The sequence below is a fragment of the Tetrao urogallus genome (genome assembly GCF_951394365.1).
Source record: "Tetrao urogallus genome assembly, chromosome: 5".
NCBI classification, from domain to species: Eukaryota; Metazoa; Chordata; class Aves; order Galliformes; family Phasianidae; genus Tetrao; species Tetrao urogallus.
Window position 1 is genome coordinate 54,953,758 of NC_136818.1, and position 19,775 is coordinate 54,973,532.

The window sequence follows — 19,775 nt, forward strand, 5'->3', positions numbered from 1 at the left end:
GTCACAGAGAAAAATAGAGCTGCCCTTTACATCGACGACATCCTCTTTAAAAGCACAAGTTACAGTTGCTAAAGCAGCACTTTTGTGGACACGATAAAAAGTCACTCTTCTCGGTGTCTTCTCAGTCATTATTGCCCATGAGGACATCAAGCCAGAGATGTTAGCTAACAAAGGAGTTCAGCACACAGTGGAGATCTTGCATTAATAATGCTGTATTTCCTGATGACTTTAAACATTTTCAGTTCCCAAGATGATAGGATTCAAGGTTTTTGCATATAGGTGCCCAAATTCTTTCATTTTCGTGTTGGCAGGCACATCAGGAGCTACAAATTTCAAAGGAAAATGCCATGATCCGTCAGAAAACAAAGCACCATCTTGGGTGATAAGGAAATGCAAGAGGTAATCACCAGAGGTACCTGAAAAATCATCTTGTTACCACTTCAAACAGGTGAAGAATTGCATTCAACGATCTCAAGAAACATGCTTTTCTCCTTGGAAATTTCAAGCCGCAGGTTTAAACAACTTAATTCTGTACTATAGGAGAAGAATAACAAAAAAACATTATCCCAAAGGTTCTCATTTCTCTAATTTTTCTGCCTCTTATCTTCCATGACCTTCACAGTTTCCTCTAATAGCTCCCTACTTCGGTGTCTGCCTTCCCTTAAGTCTTTTTAAATCCTACTAAGGGTTTGTAGTTTATCAGAAATACATTGTACATGTGTGAAAACACACAAAATTACATTAAATAATGATACAACATTGTCATGGTTCCTTCAGGAAACGCCTTGCAGATCCATAAGCAGGAGAAACATTCTCTTCTGTCAGGCATTGCACAGACATATCAGAAAATACAGACCCCCATCATAAAGCCTTAAAAATCCACTGAGATGCATTCAGTCTCTACCTTTCAGAGATAATTATTTTCCCTTGAAAAAGATACCAAAATGTTTTCATATTTGCAAAAACAAATAAATAAACAATATATATTTACATATATATACATTTATATATATATCAGAGGGAAATTTATTTCAGGACTAAAACAATTTTCTATTATTTTTATGGTTTGAAAATAAGCTGAATGACTTTGAGTACAGTTGAGTTCTCATGAGAGTCACTAGTCTATTTGATTGACAGAGAAAATGATATCCTTTAATTCCCCTTTCCCTCAGAGAGAGAGCGTGTAAGAGAGCAAGCAATGGAAAATGAGAGCAAGTATGGAGCACACTATGAAACCCAAAATGTCCAATCAATCACAGATTTATCTCCCTCCAGCATGACCTGAAGGCACTTGCTGTGGTGCCTGTGTTGCCACATATTTGGCCCAAGCCTGCTCACTGAGATGACTAATTATAACTCTGATATTAAACCTGTAGGTGCCTAATGAAACAGAAACTCAACTGAGGTCACCAGTTCTTGTCTTCTTGTCAGTACCAAATGAAGCAAGCAGAAATCACTTGTATCTCTCCATCCCTACTGATCGGAGCTGGATTCAAACCAGGAAAGGTGAAATCCGAAGCTGTTAAGAATCTGCATTTCTGAGAGTCTTGATTAATTAACCTAGAAGCGCTGGTGATTGCTCCTCTGTATCTGCCAGCCAGGTCAGATGAGGCAGGATTTATAAGCACTTCCCCTAATTCATTGTATTGAAATAGACAAAATCTTATTTCTGTCCTGGTGGAGGTTTTAACAAGCAAAATGTTCTTGATTGGCAACAAGGAGATGTCATGTTTATCTTTAAATTAAAAGTCAGTACATGAAGGACCTGTTTAAATACGGACACAGATCTTAGTGATTTGAGAGACACAGACCTTCCCCTGAGACCACAGTCCTTTAGCCATGATGTTGCCTGGGTACATGAATAAAAACACATATTATATTCCCCGTTATCAGCAGACTTCAAAGAGCAAGAGAATGGATGTTGAGCTATTAGGAGGTGGCAGGGATGGACACTGGATAAAAGAGTCCGAAGCAGACCTAGAGTTTGAAACCAAGTATTCTAAACTCAAAGATAATCTGCACATAGTCTCTAACATCTAGACAGTCCCAGAGGTACAAAGCAAATGCACTCGGGCAAGCACTACAGATATTCAAGACAAATTCAAACACAGAAGATGTCCATTCATCCTTCTCTTCCCTTTGAACTTTCATTTGGATACATTGCCCTTCTTCAATTCTCATTTGAAATAGTTACTTTCCATTGTTATGCAATGTCTTTCCCTATCTGGACAGTGCCCTACTAACCATTAAAACACAAGGAAAATTCATGAACCTGGGCTTAACGCAATGCTAAGTGGGTCAAATCCCTTCTCAGTAGTAATTTCAAGTATACTTTGCGGTCACTGGAGCATAATGCTTACAGAGGGCTCTGACCTCCATTATCTAGAATGAGTTTTTCATGTTCTTAGGCAGTTTCCTTCAACAAAACACCTCTCAGCACATCCAGCAAAACTGATCTCATGCCTTGAGATCTGTCAGGACAAATGTCAAAGATTGCCGTATAATCAATAGCACTGTATGAAGAAGTTTTCCATGAAGCAACAACATCAGATATTTTTAGAAATTACAATCAAGACTCAGTTCCTACCACACGCATAAGATGAAATACATCTGTTTTCGCTAAGATGTGAAGTTAATCTCATCATTAATAATTACTCTCATATTTATCTTAATATTGTTAATTACATGGGACTTGCTGAGTATAAGTACAAAAGTGTATGTAATTTGTCTTTTTTCCAAGAGTTTCCAGCACAATTTACTATTAATTACTTGGTGCTTAATGCAACAACCTCCCCCAAAGAATAATTCCAGCATTATTATTGCATATTAGAACAGTTGCTAAGGCTTCTTATTCTGTATAATATGCTGTTACCAAGTATGGTGAAAAAAACCACCATCCTATAGTCATTTTACATTCTAAATGATATGCTAATCGGCAGCAAAATTTTGATAATTTAGCAAGATAGGGGCTGTCCTTGAACTTTACTTATTAGTGATAGATCCTATCTTAATTTTAATGATTTATGAGCATGCTTATACAGTATATTCTCTAGTGTGTGCCTTATCCAGTGCCCATTTGAGGCTTTAGATAGATTTTCTTTGGCTTTAATGTCCTCTTAATAGGCACTTTATGACCTGAGTATTAAAAAGAAACATGTTCTGTCCATAAGCTGCTGGGTATTGTACAGAGCCTTTAGCAAACTTCTGGATAGAGTAGTCCAGCTCTAATATGAGGGAAGAGCAGGTTGTATAAAACAAATCTATGAAGACCTCATAGCATTATTATGTAAGACTTTGAGGTCTTCACTGATGCTATTAGATACAGCCATTGCAGAATAAAATTCTGATGCATGTGATGCCAAAAAAGCCCCAAGCAAACAAACAAACAAAAAAAAACAACAATCCTCTACCACCACTTTACTAAAATGAAGTTGATATTTGTAAATTGCCCAGATGCAGACATCCTAAACCGCTGCCTAGATTTTCCATTGTGTTTTATATGATGATTCACAGGAACTTGATGTTGGTGTGTTGCTGAAATTCTGCACAGGAAGCCCAAAAAATAGAGCTAAATTAGAAATTTGAACAGGGTTGCCCCTCTGAAAAGCTTCTGACATTCAGTTGATCTTATGATGTGAAGTTGATTGTTTCTGACTCCCTCCATTAAAGGTCACTGGTTTGTATTCCCTCTCTCATTCTGTCTCTTACACACATGCATGCACACACACTAATATTTTCTCTTATTGCCTGCATATTTTCTGTGGTATAGAGTAAAACCAGACACCAGCTCAGTATATATCAGAGGATACGACACCATTGAGGAGAAGGATTATGCTGAAATGTTGCTATCAGTCAACACTTGTAGCATCTCTGTGTATCTGGCGTTCAAATATCACGTTTTTCCTTGAGTCCTGCCAAGGAAGTTGCTATACATCTTGCATCTTCCAAACACATAAGTTATCCACACTCTGTCAAACACTTCTCAGAGTTACTTTTCCTATGGAAATGTCTTTCTACTCCATTTTCTAGAAACTACTCCCTCATCCCAAACTGCCAGTGTGACTGAACACTGAATAAGCACCGCTTAAAAAGTGCAGTATGAACAATGTAATTTAGTTAAAATTGATCGATTAGATTTAAGATGAAATAAGAATAAAAGATAACCACTCATACATTGATTTCACAAAGTGGGAAGAAATGACTATTAGAAAAACATGGGTTTCAATTAGTCAGGCTCATATTCCATTTGATTCTAATTCAGAAATCCACATTTTGTCGTAAGAAGTGCAAAGTACACAGCAAGTGAAGTAGAGGTTTTTACATCTGAAAGATGATATGAAGATTGCTTTTTTCAGTTGCAGGTAATAGATAATAACTATATATAATAAATAACTTTCGTGTATTATATATAATTCATTATATATATTTCAAATATTATATATTGTAATCATGCATTGTATAATTTACATATATTAATCAGGCTTCCATACCTATTCTTCAGTGAGCTCACAGACAGCGTATACAGAACAGTCCAATATTATCTAAGACTCTACCAACAAGGAACTTGAAAAACAGCTCTACTGTGGACAGTTCTTCCTACAGACTTTTCCTATTGTACTTCTTATACCAGTCTCCCTAACCTGCAGTCAGGATGAAGCACAATATCCAGAGAGATATGTTCGATTTGCAAGAAATAGAATGAAGATCAGGAATATAACGTGTGATTGTTAGTCCTCTAATAACACTTTTTTTATTACAAAAACTTTTCTTTCCAAAGCAGAAAATTTATCTACTTCTTGAAATGCACTCCACTTCAATATGCCTTTCCTATTCTGCCGAAATTTTCTCAAACTGCTGAAGTCTGAATCAGTTGAACTCAATTCAGATGCGATTGGTAACACCCAAGTTACACAGATTCAGGTAGATCATGACGATTTTTGCTGTTTTTACTCTGACCAACTACGTATTTAAGGGACATTCTGATTCAGAGTTTGCCATCTCCCTCTGCACACAAGTAGGACTTCTTTCCCTGTAACAACTTGCTATTTACTGATTAATGCCATCAGCTACGGGGATGGGTGGAATTGTGCTTTCATCTGGTTAAATAGGTTTTGTATGTAGGAGGACATGATTTAATACCAATAGCACTGAGAGAGCACCAAGATTCAGTTGCATAAATGCAGATGTGCTGAGCAGGCATAGGGCTGCCTGATATGATTTTCTTACCTACTAGACAAGCATTATTCTGGCAGTTGGAAGACCGGTAAGGTGCCCTAGGAAGAAATTACATAACGTATTTGTTTAGGAAACTGAGTCCCACCTAAGTTTAACTCAGTGGAGAGAAGAGAAAAAAAAGTCTAAGATGAGGAGGTATTTTGGATAACCTTCTTTTTAGATGAATAAAGCTCAGACTTCTATGATTCTCCTAACTTTTGAGAGATCACATCAGAGGATGTAGAGAAGAAGAACGCTAATTGCTAATTCCCAGATTCCTTCCAGAAAATAATCAATGCCATTTTGAAAAACCCTCCTGCATAATTTTTAAGATTCTTCTGTAGAAGGGTGGTCTAAGGTTCTCTCAGGATAGGAAAAAAAAAAAAAAAATCATTTCTATCAAATACAGTGTATTCTTTGTTGAAAAAAAATAAATAAATAAAAGTCACAGAAAAGTGTTCCTTTCATCAGAGGTACTTGCTCTTAGTGAGCACCTCAAACTCCACATATAAGTACTGCTGTTTTACCACAGGCTTCATTCAAGAAGTGCTCACACTGTCAGCAGTGCATTACAAAGTTGTATTTTCCCTCTGGTTGAAACCAAGTGATCCTGAGCAAATGGAAAGCTCTGATCGCTGGTCTGCAATGACTGCTGTCTGTAACACCTCTAACTGCATCTTCCTGCAAAGTGAATATACATCACATCACCTTGGATCATTGCTATGGCTTCAGACTATAATGAAAAAATCTAATTTGCAATTCAAATGGAAAAGCAATTTTGGGACGGGGAATGTTGGAATTATTTCTGTTTACCTCGAAATACCCAGCCTCATCAAGAGTTTTTGCTTAGAGAAGAGTAAGCAAGTGCTGCTGTCTTATCACAAGAAAAGATAAATCCTGCTCTGCTATGGATGAAAGAGAGGTAACTCTGTTCAATACTTGCCCTCACAGCATTTTTTACAAAATACTTTTGCATTGCTAAGGCTACTGGCCCTGCCACTGTGATAAGCCACACATGCAAATTCTGTCATCCCAGATTGCCTGTTCTTCAAGCACCTGATAGTCCTGGCCTCCCAAGCCTTAATGTGCAACCTAATGTGCCTCCTTAATGTGCAACCAGTCTTCAGGGGAGAAACCACAGTCATGAAAGGCTTGGTAAATAAGCTAGAAGACAGAAATTGCATTCAGAGGTACAGAAGTCATGGTAGACAGATCAGGACCCAGATACGGCTGCATAGCACACAGTGTCAGAATATTCTTGCACTTCAAGCTCACTACAACTTTTCCCTTATATACAAAGTTGAGCAACATACTGACATACCATTTTTTTTATTGAGAAGCTAAAGCATCTTGCCAAAGAATTCCCCTCATGCCTTCATATCAGCCAACCTTTCCTTTCCTTTCAGTCATGTTATTATTTACAATATTAATTCAGTCATCTCTTTTACGTACAGAATTTTTTTCCCCAGGAGAATGTTTCATTTGCTTTCCAGCCTGATATTTCCACCAACTCTCACTTCTTTGGTACTGCAACAATTACATTTGTTGTTCTGTATCTCTATTTTTGTGTAGTTCTGTCATGTAGTCTAAATTTCCAACTTTCTCTAGAGACTTCTGATTAAACAAAGCCCCTGGAAACAGCCCACATTACTGACTAATATGAGCAGGGTCTTACCTTTTCTAGTGCTTTATTATTTCATGGATTTTGCAGTTAGGTCTGTGGTTGGAAAATTTCAAAGTTGTGTTCCTTTTGATGTAGCAAGGGCAGACAAGGCCAGCGGCTGAAGTGTGAAAGCTGTTTATCTGATCAACGAAGAGTAGCAGCATCCAGACAAGATCACCGGCCAACTGAGAGAGTCAGAGCTCTGCTCACAACCTATCAATAGGGCTGATAGAAATGAAGGGGAAAATATTACCCAAAACCTAGATTTGAGCAATATGGAAGGAGTTAGACTTCTTTTCAAATATGTTTTTCCAACTAATATTCTTGTGTGGCTTAAAATTATCCTGACAGAAAAACAATTGAGGCAGCTTTTAAACTAATGATACAATCCCATGGATAATTTCCCCTAAATAGCTCAGAGATGTGACTGAGTGAATCATACATCATCGAAGGAAGTAATTTCCCTCAATGAGTTCTACCTGCTGGATATCACAGTGCATTACAGATTGAGTAAAAGCTTTCATCTGAAATCAGATTCAAACTGTCTTTGCAGCAAAATTTAAACCCTGAGGGTTAGAGAGCTACGAATATATTTAATACCTCCCTGCAAGTTGGAGGTTCCATGTGTTCCTCCCTGTGCTGGACAAGCAACTTGTGAAGCAACTACAGGATCTACATAGTTCCAGCCTGTCTTCACAAACGTTACTGACCTTAATATGCAATTTGCTCCTCTTTGATATATTGCCCAGCATCTCACAGGTTGGTTTTTTTGTTTGTTTGTGAGGTTTTGTGGTTTTTTTTTGTTTGTTTGTTTGTTTTTGTGAGTGTAGGGTGCTGGTTGGTTTTGGTTTTGTTTTTTTTTTTTTTTCACAGCACTCCCTACCTTTTTTTTAATTCTGTTTTATTTATTTAACTCCTCACGCTGCCGCAACATCAGGTTTTCAGGTTTTTCGTCAGTAATGAAAATTAGACCCTTCTTCTTACAGGTCAAATCTTCACTTTTGGGAATGGAAATAAAATAGAAATGTGTGATCCATTCTGGAGGTAAATATGAAGATGTCTTAGGCACTGAATCTAAAGTACAATGTAACTTAATTGCATATGCAGTAAGGATTTGATTTAAAGCTCTTTGATTCTAGAAGACTCCTGCTGATTTCTGAAAGATCCGGAGCAGGTTCTGAAATGGAAATTAGTGCAGCACAGCTGATGGAGAATACAGATTAAGAAGAGTTACTGGAAATCACAAACTAGACTTCTGCTGGATTACATCTAATGGAGAACTTTCAGCTAATTCTTCTTTTGGTTACCTTGAGGATCAAACTCACAACATACAAGTAATCATCTTTGCGTATTCCTGTGCTGAGAAAACAGAAATCTAGGTTCTAACTAGTAAAGGCAGCAAAATAAGAACTTTTGATTGTGTTCATAAATTCATAAGTATGATATTGCCACTGTTCTTAAAATATTCTGGATCATACATAAATCCTATTTGGAGTATCTTATGGAAAAATTCTCAACTAATAGCTCCAAAGCTCATCTCAAAATTATAGGAAAATTATTTCATTATGGCAACTCGTGGGAGATAAAATACATGTTTATTTTCATGCTGAAGGCAGTATATACTTAACTGCACAGGTCTGTATTCTTTCTATTGTTTAAAACAATCCCACAGAGTTTGGTAACAGCATATCATTTTTCTCACTTGGATCCAGAACCTGGAGAGTCAACACTATGATGTTTGTCTTCTGCTTCATAAATTACCTTCACCAGCATTTACTTTCCATTCTGCCGTCCACAGACAAATCTCAGCAGCTCCCCTGCACAGGAAGAGTGTTGTGGGGATGAAAAACCTTCCAAACTACAATTACGAGGTAGCAACCATGGATGTTGGCCACTATGACTAGATACATGTGAACAGACTGTGCAAACTCACCAGTAACAACTTCAGGGCCACAGCTCTGCTTAGTGGACCAGCATACACATACCTGGCATTTAGTGAAACAAAACAAGAAACTATTTGAGTTTCTATAGGTTGAATTGCAAGAAAATTTCAGGAGGGCAAGGACAAAAGACAAATACAGTGGAAAAAATAAGATACGGTCAGAAAGAAAGAAAAATCAGAGACTCAAGGAAACTGAGCCCAAGGTACTGTAAATGCACCTTTCACACTATGCATTTCAACAGCCATGATAGAAAAAACACAAGAAGTTTGCATCTTTGATGGCCTGCAAACTTCCCTCCTGGCCATTCAGTTCAAGCCACAAATAAGCAGTAATTTATGTTTGAGGACTAGCCCCAGTAAATAGAACCGTAAAAATAATTCTCAGTCATTTGTTTGTGTAACTTTTTTTCTATGGTTAGCATTTATTTTAGATGACTTTTTTTTTTTATTATTTTATTTTTTATTTTTTTATTATTTTTCCCCCCCTGGCCTGAGAAGGGATTTTTTTTCTCCAAGCTTTTTATCAAACTGACAGGTGATATTGCTTTAAATTGGGCACTACATTGTCAACAGAGGCTTTCTCATTTCAGACCTGAGGCATCAGTTGGGTGGATGAGAAGTGATTTTGCCCTTTATTTACTAAATGCAGACTGGGATTTCAGGAGTAGGGAGAGCAGGAAAAGAAGAAAGTAATGCCCTGGATGAAAATGGGAATGAATAAGAGAGGACAGGAGTAGAACAACATGGTTTGAAGCAGGCAGGAATTTATAGTGGAGTAATTACATGACATCCATCTTATTGCCTGTGAACCATTCTCCCAAGCACAGCTTTTGAATCCATTTTGTTCCTTGTCATTTCTCCTTCCCAGCAGAAAAGGTGACACAGTTAGAGGATGTTCCTGGCGGATCTCTGTGCACTGCAGATGTAGCTAACATGGTTACAGATCAGGTGTGAAATCTGAGTTCAGACTGAAGCCCTGGACTTCCCAGTTTCTCTGGCATATAATTCCAGCCTGGGGATCAGGAGGAAATAGTTAAAGGCAGAAAGACTGGAGACTGTTTGGCTGCTTTGATGGCCTCTCTGGTTATTCCTGAAAACCTTGAGAATCTAAGAGTACACTAGACAGAAAAGATGACAATAAGCTATCATTGACACTACATTGAGAGAGAGAAGAGTTCTTGAGGATAACTAATATACATAGTTTACTCTGAAAGTAATGCTCCCTAATTTTCCTGAAAACTATAAACAATACAAAGAGCACAATAGCACTATTTGATAGAGCACATTCTCAGCTACAAAACGCTCTTTTTCAACAGCCACCCCCATTAGCTCTGCATTTTTGTCAGGATAAACAAGAGCCTGCATGCTGCACTCATATAAATCTGGATGGCCAACTGGAAATTAGCTTGTCTTTCATGTCACTGTCACCACTGCTGAAAGGCACCACCCACAACTCATTGTACTCATATCTACTGCTTGGTATCCATAAACATTGAACATTTTATGCATGGAGGAATTCAACGGCATCTTTTTGCTTTATACACACTTCCATGTCAGATGCCGTCTTGTCAGACTGCCCCTCTGCTGCCATCTTTCACATGGCAACAAAATGTAATGGGTGCTCATGGGAAGGTTCAACCTCTACTGCCGTACCACCATCACCTCCCTCTGGTGTGATGGGCCAACATAATAGAATAGGAGGCATTACTTCTGAAGCAGCCCTGCTACATATCTGTTATGCCGGAATAGATAACACCTCATTTGGAAAATAGCTCTTCAGTAATGTGTCAACAGTTATTAACCTTAACATTTGATTGCATGAGTCTAATATTTAACATAACAGACACGTACATGGGGAGCACAGGTAAAGCTGGAGTTTGTCTGCATTGACTTTGCAGAGCGAGAGTGGGGTCTGTAAGGATCTACCTCAGCTCCAGCACACTGAGAAGCCTGAAGAGCCACAGAGCAGCACCCAGAGACATGGCTTCAAGACCTACTCTGGATTAAGAAAACATGGATCTCTCACACTCTATGCCTTCACTGATGCCTGAGAAGCCTCTTAGGCATCTCCTGAACACAGACACATTCAAGCACATCATCTACTGCTAATAGTTTTCTTCAGCTGCACCTCTGCCTTGAGGAGGAGGTAGAATTTTGGTTCACAAAAACATATCTGATATGCAATGACAAATACATGAGAACAGCATGCATGCATAGCTTACAAAATAATTTTGTAAATTCTGCTAGCCAATATTTACACAGACGTAACGCAGTGAAGGGACTTGCTTTTAAGCATGTTCCTCAGAATCATGTGTAAGAGGCTTGCAACTTCCAGTCAAACTATGAATCTACTTGAGTTTTCATGTCCCTGCTCACATTTAAAACAATTCCTATCTACGCTCACTCCTATAACATTTAAGTTTCATATTGAAATTACATATGTGAGCAGAGTACAGATGCTGAGCAGGCAGAGAATTCTGCTGTCTCCATGCACAATTTCCTGCTGCTCAAGCACCAATTAGCCAGAAGGAGGTAAGATGCTTCACTGTCAGAGAAAAATGGGAGCAAAATTCAAGCACAGCAACTGTTGCTGAGAGTGAAGTGAGGAGAAAACGGAGACCTGCCCTTGTTTTGTCTAATAGAAGTGATAAAGTAGCATCCATGACAACACACTGCTGGAAACTAGAGACAGACGATCAAAATTCATGCCAAAATCATCTTAATGCTGTTCTCTCCCCTCCTTCCCCTCTTCTATCACTAAATGAATAAAAATCACCTGGCTCTGAAGACAGTCAGGACTGGGTATGATTTAGACAGGCTAAGTTTGTATTTTCCTTGCCTAGTGATCTCAATATTTCCCCACACTCAGTGTTATTTACAGCGCCTGGTACCTATCTCAGGAAGGACTTTATGATTCATAAAGCAGCCAGGAGTCATCCATGTGAGTAAGTTTCTGAGTAACTTTTGTAATTCTTGCAGCAGGATAGCCAACACCTTAGACCTTTGTGATTTGCCCACACAGAGCTGCAGCTCACAGACGCTTTCTTCTGCAGTCCATCAGTGAAACATAAAGCTCTTCACTTTCGCTGTCCCTACCAAAAGTTCCCTCAGTGCAGAGTGGAGCCATAGAGCATCCCATCTATCAGCCAATCAGTGCTGCTTGTTCTCTGAGAGGATTCACCTGCTGTAACCACAGACATCTGCCTGAGCATCAGTGCCCAGTTCTCTCATTTGCTGAGCAGTGCAAAGAACCTTCTCATCTTGCCCTGCTGTGAAGCCTATGGCCACCTTTCAACTCGCCCTTAGAGATGGGAGCAACATCTTACACCCGAGGTAAGCTGACCAAGTCACTCTTATTTTGAAAATGTCCACAGCATGTAAGTGAAAAAGAAAAAGTACTTTTCCAACACAATCCAAGAGGAGTTAGTAAGTGACCTTAAAAAGGAGCAGTAAAAGGAGCAGAACTGGGATTAGACCATGCATGTCTAACTCCCAGCTCCTGCCCCACACCATCATGGCAGCAGCTCCCCCCAGCAAGCAGCTCAGCCTCGGGCATGGCACACACCCATCACTCAGCTCCAACCAAACATCAGTGTGCTGTTAACCTCACCTGGGTGAGAGCAGGGCATAGGGACAGCACAGTGCAGTGCTAATTCAAATAAGGCTCTTGATACGTTGGCTAAACACAATCCAGTGAACAGCAAAAAACATGCAGCTGTACTTTTTATTTTTAAAGAAGTTTGAGAACTGGTTTCAAGACTGCCAACAAAAAACATCACTTTTTCAGTTTATTTGGGACTCTGCTTTCAATTGAAATAAATTTACCATGAATTTTCAAATGGAGTTTATGGAGTTGCCATCAAAAATTTGATCATGTCTCTTTACTAGACTTTCATAAGCCCTGTCTTACCAGAGAGAAATACCCCTAGTTTCAAAGTCAAGCCTTATTCATATCATCTCTTTTTGGCAGTCCACAGATTTGTGAACAACTGTTTTCAAAGATGAAGCACAGAAAAGGTAAAATTTCATCAAAAATCTCTGATGAACATCTTGAGAACTCGTTAAGACTTGCAACCACTGCCATCAAACTGGACCCATGTGTTAGTTTCACAAAAACAAAGTCAAATATCCCAGTAGTTCTATGTTTTTGTTATTCTTTTAATGCTTTAAGTAAAAAACAAACAAACTAACAAAAACAAAACAAAAAACATTAAAACACTGAGGTAAGTTTTGCTACTTATATATGTTAACCATATTAAATGTTTTATGAAGGATGCTCCGAAAGTAATGTCTCCTATTATGTTGGCCCATGACAGCAGAGGTGGACGTTGGTGGCACAGCAGTAGAGGTTGAACCTTCCCACCAATATTCTGCTAAATTTTGTTGTTGTTTGACAGATTGCAGCAAAGGGGCAGCCTAACACTGAAGCACATATGAAGCAAAGAGGTATCACTGAATTCTTCAGTGCAGAAAAAATTGCGCCCATTGACATCCATCAACACCTGTTCAATGTTTATGGAGACCGAACAGTGGATATGGGCACAGAGACGTGATGGGTGGTGCATTTCAGTAGAGGCAACAGTGGGTCACCTCTGCTGGGTGCAGCCTGCTATAAGCACAGCATGCAGGCTCTTGTACATCATCAGTGAAAATGCAGAGCTAATGGTGGTGACTGTGATGAAAAAGAGTGTTTTGTAGCTGAAAATGCGCTCTATTGAATTGGGTTGTGTCTTTGTATTAGTAGTAGTTTCCAAGGAAAGAAAGAGGAGGCATTACTTTTGGAACAACCTCCATAGTTGTGGCTCTAGACAATTCCTCTTCACTCAGCACAGCCCAGGCAAGCCAAAAGGATGGACACCCATGGCTGAAACCTTCAAAGCTTATCATGCCTGCTGTCACATATTGCTCCTTCAGTTCAAAGCTGTTTTAGCCAGGTACAATTTCACAAAATTTAGGACACTTCTGCTGGGAATCTCTACCTGGAAGAGTGTGGTGTTCAGAATCTGGAGCAAAATGCATATGATGACTCAATACTGACATGCTATTGCAGTGCCTCTCCAAAAGCTAAAAATGGATTTAACTCAGCAGTGAGACTTTTGCTGTCATCATCTGTTGTTGGGCTTTCTGTACACTGCTTTCTGATGATGAGTGCCATTAAAATTGAGAAGCATAGGAATACATGAAGGAACCTGTCACCTGCTGTCTTAGTTGATAGCCTACACCTGTCAGAAACACTAACACTCTATTTCTATCTCAAAAGAAATATCAAGTTTGCCAAAGCTTTTCTTCAAGGTGAGTAAATGATTTCACCTAAAATATCATGAATTAGAGCTTTTCATCTGAGGGTGAGCCAGAGTAGCCATTAGGAATTCACAGCAATTAGCTGCAAAGACAGGTGAAAGATAGTTTCCTAAAACTGAATTTAGAAAGGGAACAAGGAATGATACATGGCTCCAGAAGATCTGTGATGCTCTCAAATCTTGTGCTGCTCCAACAAATAGAAAATTTAAGCACATACAGCATAAGGAATGGCAAAAGGATTTAGGTAGATGAGATGTCTGGTGTTATGGTAATGATTATGAATAATTGAAATATCATGACAGGCAGAGAGAAAAAGTCATTTTACAAAAGAAAGAAAAAAAAAAAAATGCAACCCAGAAAACTAAAAAATCTGAATGCCACAGAAACCCAGCATTGTGAAGGACACAAATGGAATAAGCAGCACTGTGTCAACAAATATTTAAAATGGCCAAACAAAAATAGTTCACCCAATTCAAAATCCAGAATTATCCTCTTATGCATAAGAGAGGCTCGGAGATTATATATGCATGCAGGAGAGCTGCAGGGCACTCAGCACCATTCAGCCTGATTCTATCAGAGAGCTCTCACCCATTTGCTTGTCAGACACCCTTCTTTTCCCAGGTTTAGAAAAAGCATGTTCAGAAATACAAAGGATGGAAAAGGACAGGAAAAACACATTTATTTCTACCTAGATTACAAGATAACCCATGCACTGAATTTGGCCTCTCTCTGCCATCCCCGAACTTCTATTTAAATTCCACTTTATCACATAGCATCGCTGGTTGAACTGGCAGTTATTCCACTAGCTTCTCCTAGATAAATGCTCCTGAACTTTAACAAAACTCTTCAGAGAAATTGAGGCTCCTCCATTGCAAGAAGAAAACAAAGGCACAAGCACAGGTTAGTGTTCACATCTTCTAGAAATTAGATAGATCACAAGAGAAGACATCTCTTCCTGAGCGGCTCAGGTGACAAGAGGACAGAGGGAGATTCTTTCCAAGAGTTTTTAAGAGGAAAATGTATACTTATAGCTGGTGACCCATAATAAGGCCACTTGGAAACTCAGATTGAGAGGAAGGCTGCAAAACAATCTGACCCTTTTTATTTGCCTTCGCTAGGCTCTCATTTCACACATTCAGTCTGTCCCACACTGAATATCATAATCTCCCACCACAATGACCCACATCCTGAGCTCTCCAAGCAAAGAACCATCTGTTCTGGCCATGAGCAAAAACTATTCAAATGGAGCTTGAATTTCTTCTATACTCAGTAAGAATCAGTGCTGTTTATTAAGAGAGTCACAGAGCTATACCAACTGACTTATCAAATTCATCAGCACCCATATACTACCTGTTCAAGATGTCTACAGAATTTTTATTTTTTTTTAAACAAAACGTTTAGGAAAAACAGCCCCTCAGGTAACATTTTCAGTTCAGAACATGGAAGATTTGGTAATAAGTGTTAATGTAGTGTTTCCAATAGGAATTTACATATGCATTCCTATAACAAGTTAGATAATTATTTATTCAGTGAATAGATGTCTTCTGCACTCTATTTTACAGGGACTGAACTTTTAAACTGATGCATTTCTTCAGGAACAGAAAAAGGCAGACTCAGGAAGGCACCATTTAATGAACACAAGCCCATTACTGATGCTTGTACTCAGGAGAAATACAATAAGAAATACTTATATTGGTGCCATTTCTTTGATGACGATGGAGCAATGCTGCTTGACATCGACTGAGGATCTGATCCTGTTAACCTTCATTGACTCAGAAATACATTTCCCAAAGCACCTAGCTTAGCAGAGAAATGAAATGCAGCTAAGATTGGAGAAGGAAGATGCAGCTCTCATGGGAGTGGAGGGCAAAGAAAAATATAGGCAGAATTTCTGCTCATCTCTGGAATGTCACTGTGGCAGGATATTCTTCAAGCACACAGAGGACAAATATGAGCTGACATAATTACCCACTTGTACAACACACCTTTGCAAATTCTGTGCACTTTCTCATCTCATAAACATAGTTATGATGCTACTCAGGCATTCACCAAATAGAAGGACACTTCATATCCTTACCCTCTGACACTACAGCACCTCCTGCATGACACCTCTTCCATGCTGCAGGACCAATATTCACTGAAGAGATAATTCTAATAGTTAGCACTACGCTACCCAAGCAGAAACCACATGGAGTTCAAAAAGATGGCAGACTGGACTAACATGAGGCAGGTTTACATTAAGTGGCTCGGTCAGAAATTTGAAAAACTCATAAAACATAAATACGTACAACCATTTCCTCTAACTTTGATCAACATTTAGGAGGAGGAAGTCATCAGATAGAGATACAGGTCACCTTTGGACTCCATCCACACTCCATTCCAGAAGCTAATTTGTTCAGTTACAAAAAAGGAAAAGTCAACTCATAAATCCCATATCTTTCTCCAAACACATAAATAAGCTGTCTCATCCACTGGGAAGCACTCACAACACAAGGCTGAAGCTGTCATTTCTGAAAGACTTTCCAAGTCAAGACCACATACATCTTTTTACAAGTAATCACAGGTAAGACTTTTGCAAAAAATAAATTAAATAAAACAAGAAAAGTGCCATACAATAGCCTTGAGAGAACATGGAAGACAGAAGAAATGAGGCACACATTAGAGGAGAGGAGCTCAGGGAGGATGGAAACATAGACAGATTTGAATCATTCATAAATGGCAAGACTATGAAAAGATATGAGGAGAAATCCCAGGAATTAGCAGACCACTAAGCCATTTAGACACATCCTAGTATTTAACAGTCATAATTTGCAGGAAATATTGTCTCAAGGCTCCTGTTTCAGAAGTTAACAGGACACTCACAGACTTCTAATATTTTCTTAGCTGGGGACTACAAACACTAAACAGAAGATATTGCAGTATATCCATACAGAATATTTCAGCCACATTACAGCTTCCTAAGCCACAGCTGTAAAGAAACACCAAGGACAGGTGATCAAAGGTGGTCTTTTATTAATTGGTTCACTTACTGTGAAAGTCCTCCTTTCAGTATGATAAACTAGTGCACAAGCTAGTTACTTCCACTGTAAATGGTTTAACTTTTTTCCTTACTCCACAGCAGGTAGGGATTGAGTGAATATTAAGTTTTATAAAAAGGTATGTCTCAGAACTGCTTTATCCAAGGAACAAGGTCTTTTCTAATTTCAGCATTAGTCTGTAAGCAAATAGCCCCAGTTTAAAAATCTGTTTCATTATAATGGGATTTTTTTTCCTTCACAGTCTTGTTTGTGCATAAGGGAGAAACAGCAATAAAAAAACATGTTCCACAAAAAAGAAATATGATCACAATGTTGGTTAACAACCTAGAAAAATGTTTTCCCTTGTTGCAAAGAGCACAAAACTCTACAGTGTAATAAGTGCAAAAAACTTATCATAGGCCAGAGCTCCTATGCCTCCTGCTGATTTAGGTTTTCTCTCTCTTTGAGAGTAATAACCATAATTCAGATTTTGCTATGACCTTCCAGTGCAGTCATGTCAGCCTACAGACTATCATTAGGAATTCAACAATGACGATTTTTCTCCTAGCAGAAGTATTCAATATGAAAACCCAGACCAAAAGACAATGCCAAGAGTGGTGTTTCTTTCCACTTGCTAGGTCGCAAATTGAGCATTTAAGTACAATCTGCTGGCTCTGCTATGTGCAAGTAATGAAAGGCCAAGGGAATGCTCCTAAGATACAGTCCCCATAAAGCCATTAGAAGAAGAATATTACAAGAATTTGCTCCACTAACTCAGAATATTATTCTTTTACTCACCTTTGGTAGATGTGATTTTCAACATAACTTCTTGTCAAAAAGGGAGGTTCAGGCACATCCAAAGTATCAACCTACCTTGGCAGTGCTGGAGGATAAGTAGAAGCACACAGGAACTCTGAGTGTGTTGGAAATGACGTGGACATGCAGTGTTCCCTTTGTCCCGGTGAAACAGGCATCTGTACACATGAAAAAAGAGCAAAGAAAACAAGCTCATGCATACAGTCTCAGCAGAACTGTTTTTTCAAATTACAGATGTATTCTTAATAGTGCAACAAATTTCATGAAACTCAAAAAAAAAAAAAAAAAAAATCACTTGAAGCACAAAGATAAGTAGAGTCACCACAATTATTCCATTTCATATATTATTCCATGCTTCCTTTAGGAACATTAACATTTTATAGACACTTAAAGTTGTATTTCGAGCTCACATGAGTGCATATTTTGCTGGATTTAGACACCTACGTCTATGCTTAAGAGAATAATTAATAATTCAGACCATTTATTATCCAGTACCTTCTAGAGCTTGCCTCCACGTGTAATTTTATGGAATAAAGATCATACCACAAAGTCTAAGACTGATACTTTGCTGTTTTTTATTTCTTGAAGAAACCAACCAGTACACCTGGAGGATACAACAAAAAGAAAGTACTCCAAAACACAGCTAAAAACAGCTGAAGTAAGTCAGAGAGATAATTAGTAGAATCAGACTCCTGGGCATCAGCTGAAGAATATTCTTCCTCATTTATCAATTTCATTGTGAAATTCTTTCCTGTGTCCCACAGCTTCTAACGCAAACTTGCATTAGAACATTAAACTTGAAAAAACTATTGCCAAAGTCTTTCTGGGCCTCAAAACTCATGTGTTAGCTGTACTATTTGTGCGTGATCAAATATTAGGTTCTCTTCCTGTTTCTGTTCTCCATCCTTATTATTGTGAATGAATCGGGCATTAAATATCATTTTCCTACTGACTTGCAGAAGACTTCAGTGATTTACTGAGTTCCAAACTTAAAATTGCAGTGCTTATTGGGAGAGCAACTTACCTAAAAACATTACACCCGTGTATGGCGACTATAAAAAGTCACTATTATGGGAGTACAAATCTTACCCTAGTAAGTGGGAACAAGTTCTTTCTGTGAGCTGAAAGAAACAGACAATGAATATCAGCTGTGATAAGGTCTATTCAGGAAACTATTTAGGACAAAAGGACTCTTTAGGAGAAAAGTGCCACTACTAAATTAGGTATCAGTCCAAACCTTAAGAGCAAAAACCAACCAAATCAGTGAGAAATTTTTTAAGGCTTTTTCCTTAATACTTCAGTGATATTTGGATCAATCCTTCAGAGTCATTCATCAGAATTACAGTAAGGAATTTCAGTGGTTGTCTGTGTCACATAAATAGCTGCAGAATCTTTCCTTCCAGAAAGCCCTGAACTCAGTGAATATGACTTCAGTACTGTCTGGTGAAATGGAAAAAGGAATCATCCAGAGTTCTACTAGCAGAAATCCATCACAGTTCTGAACTATATGCCTACACAGTGCTTATTGCTTGAAGTTCCTTTTCAAGGCAAACAAAGTTGTTTTCCCCAGTTGCACACTGTGCATCTGCAGAGAGTTAACTGGGATGGGGCCTGGATCCACAAGGCGTGCGAAGGTCTTCTGACAGCACTCAGATGCTGGCTTCAAGTTTGGCTCAGCCAGGAAGAAAGCCATTTTGAAGACATCAGCTGTGGACTCAGTGCATTTCACAAGAATCCAAGTATAAGCACTATATAAATTCTCATTAAAACACAACATCTCTAGTGCACTAAATTGAGCCATAGAGATCACTGAAAAAAACTG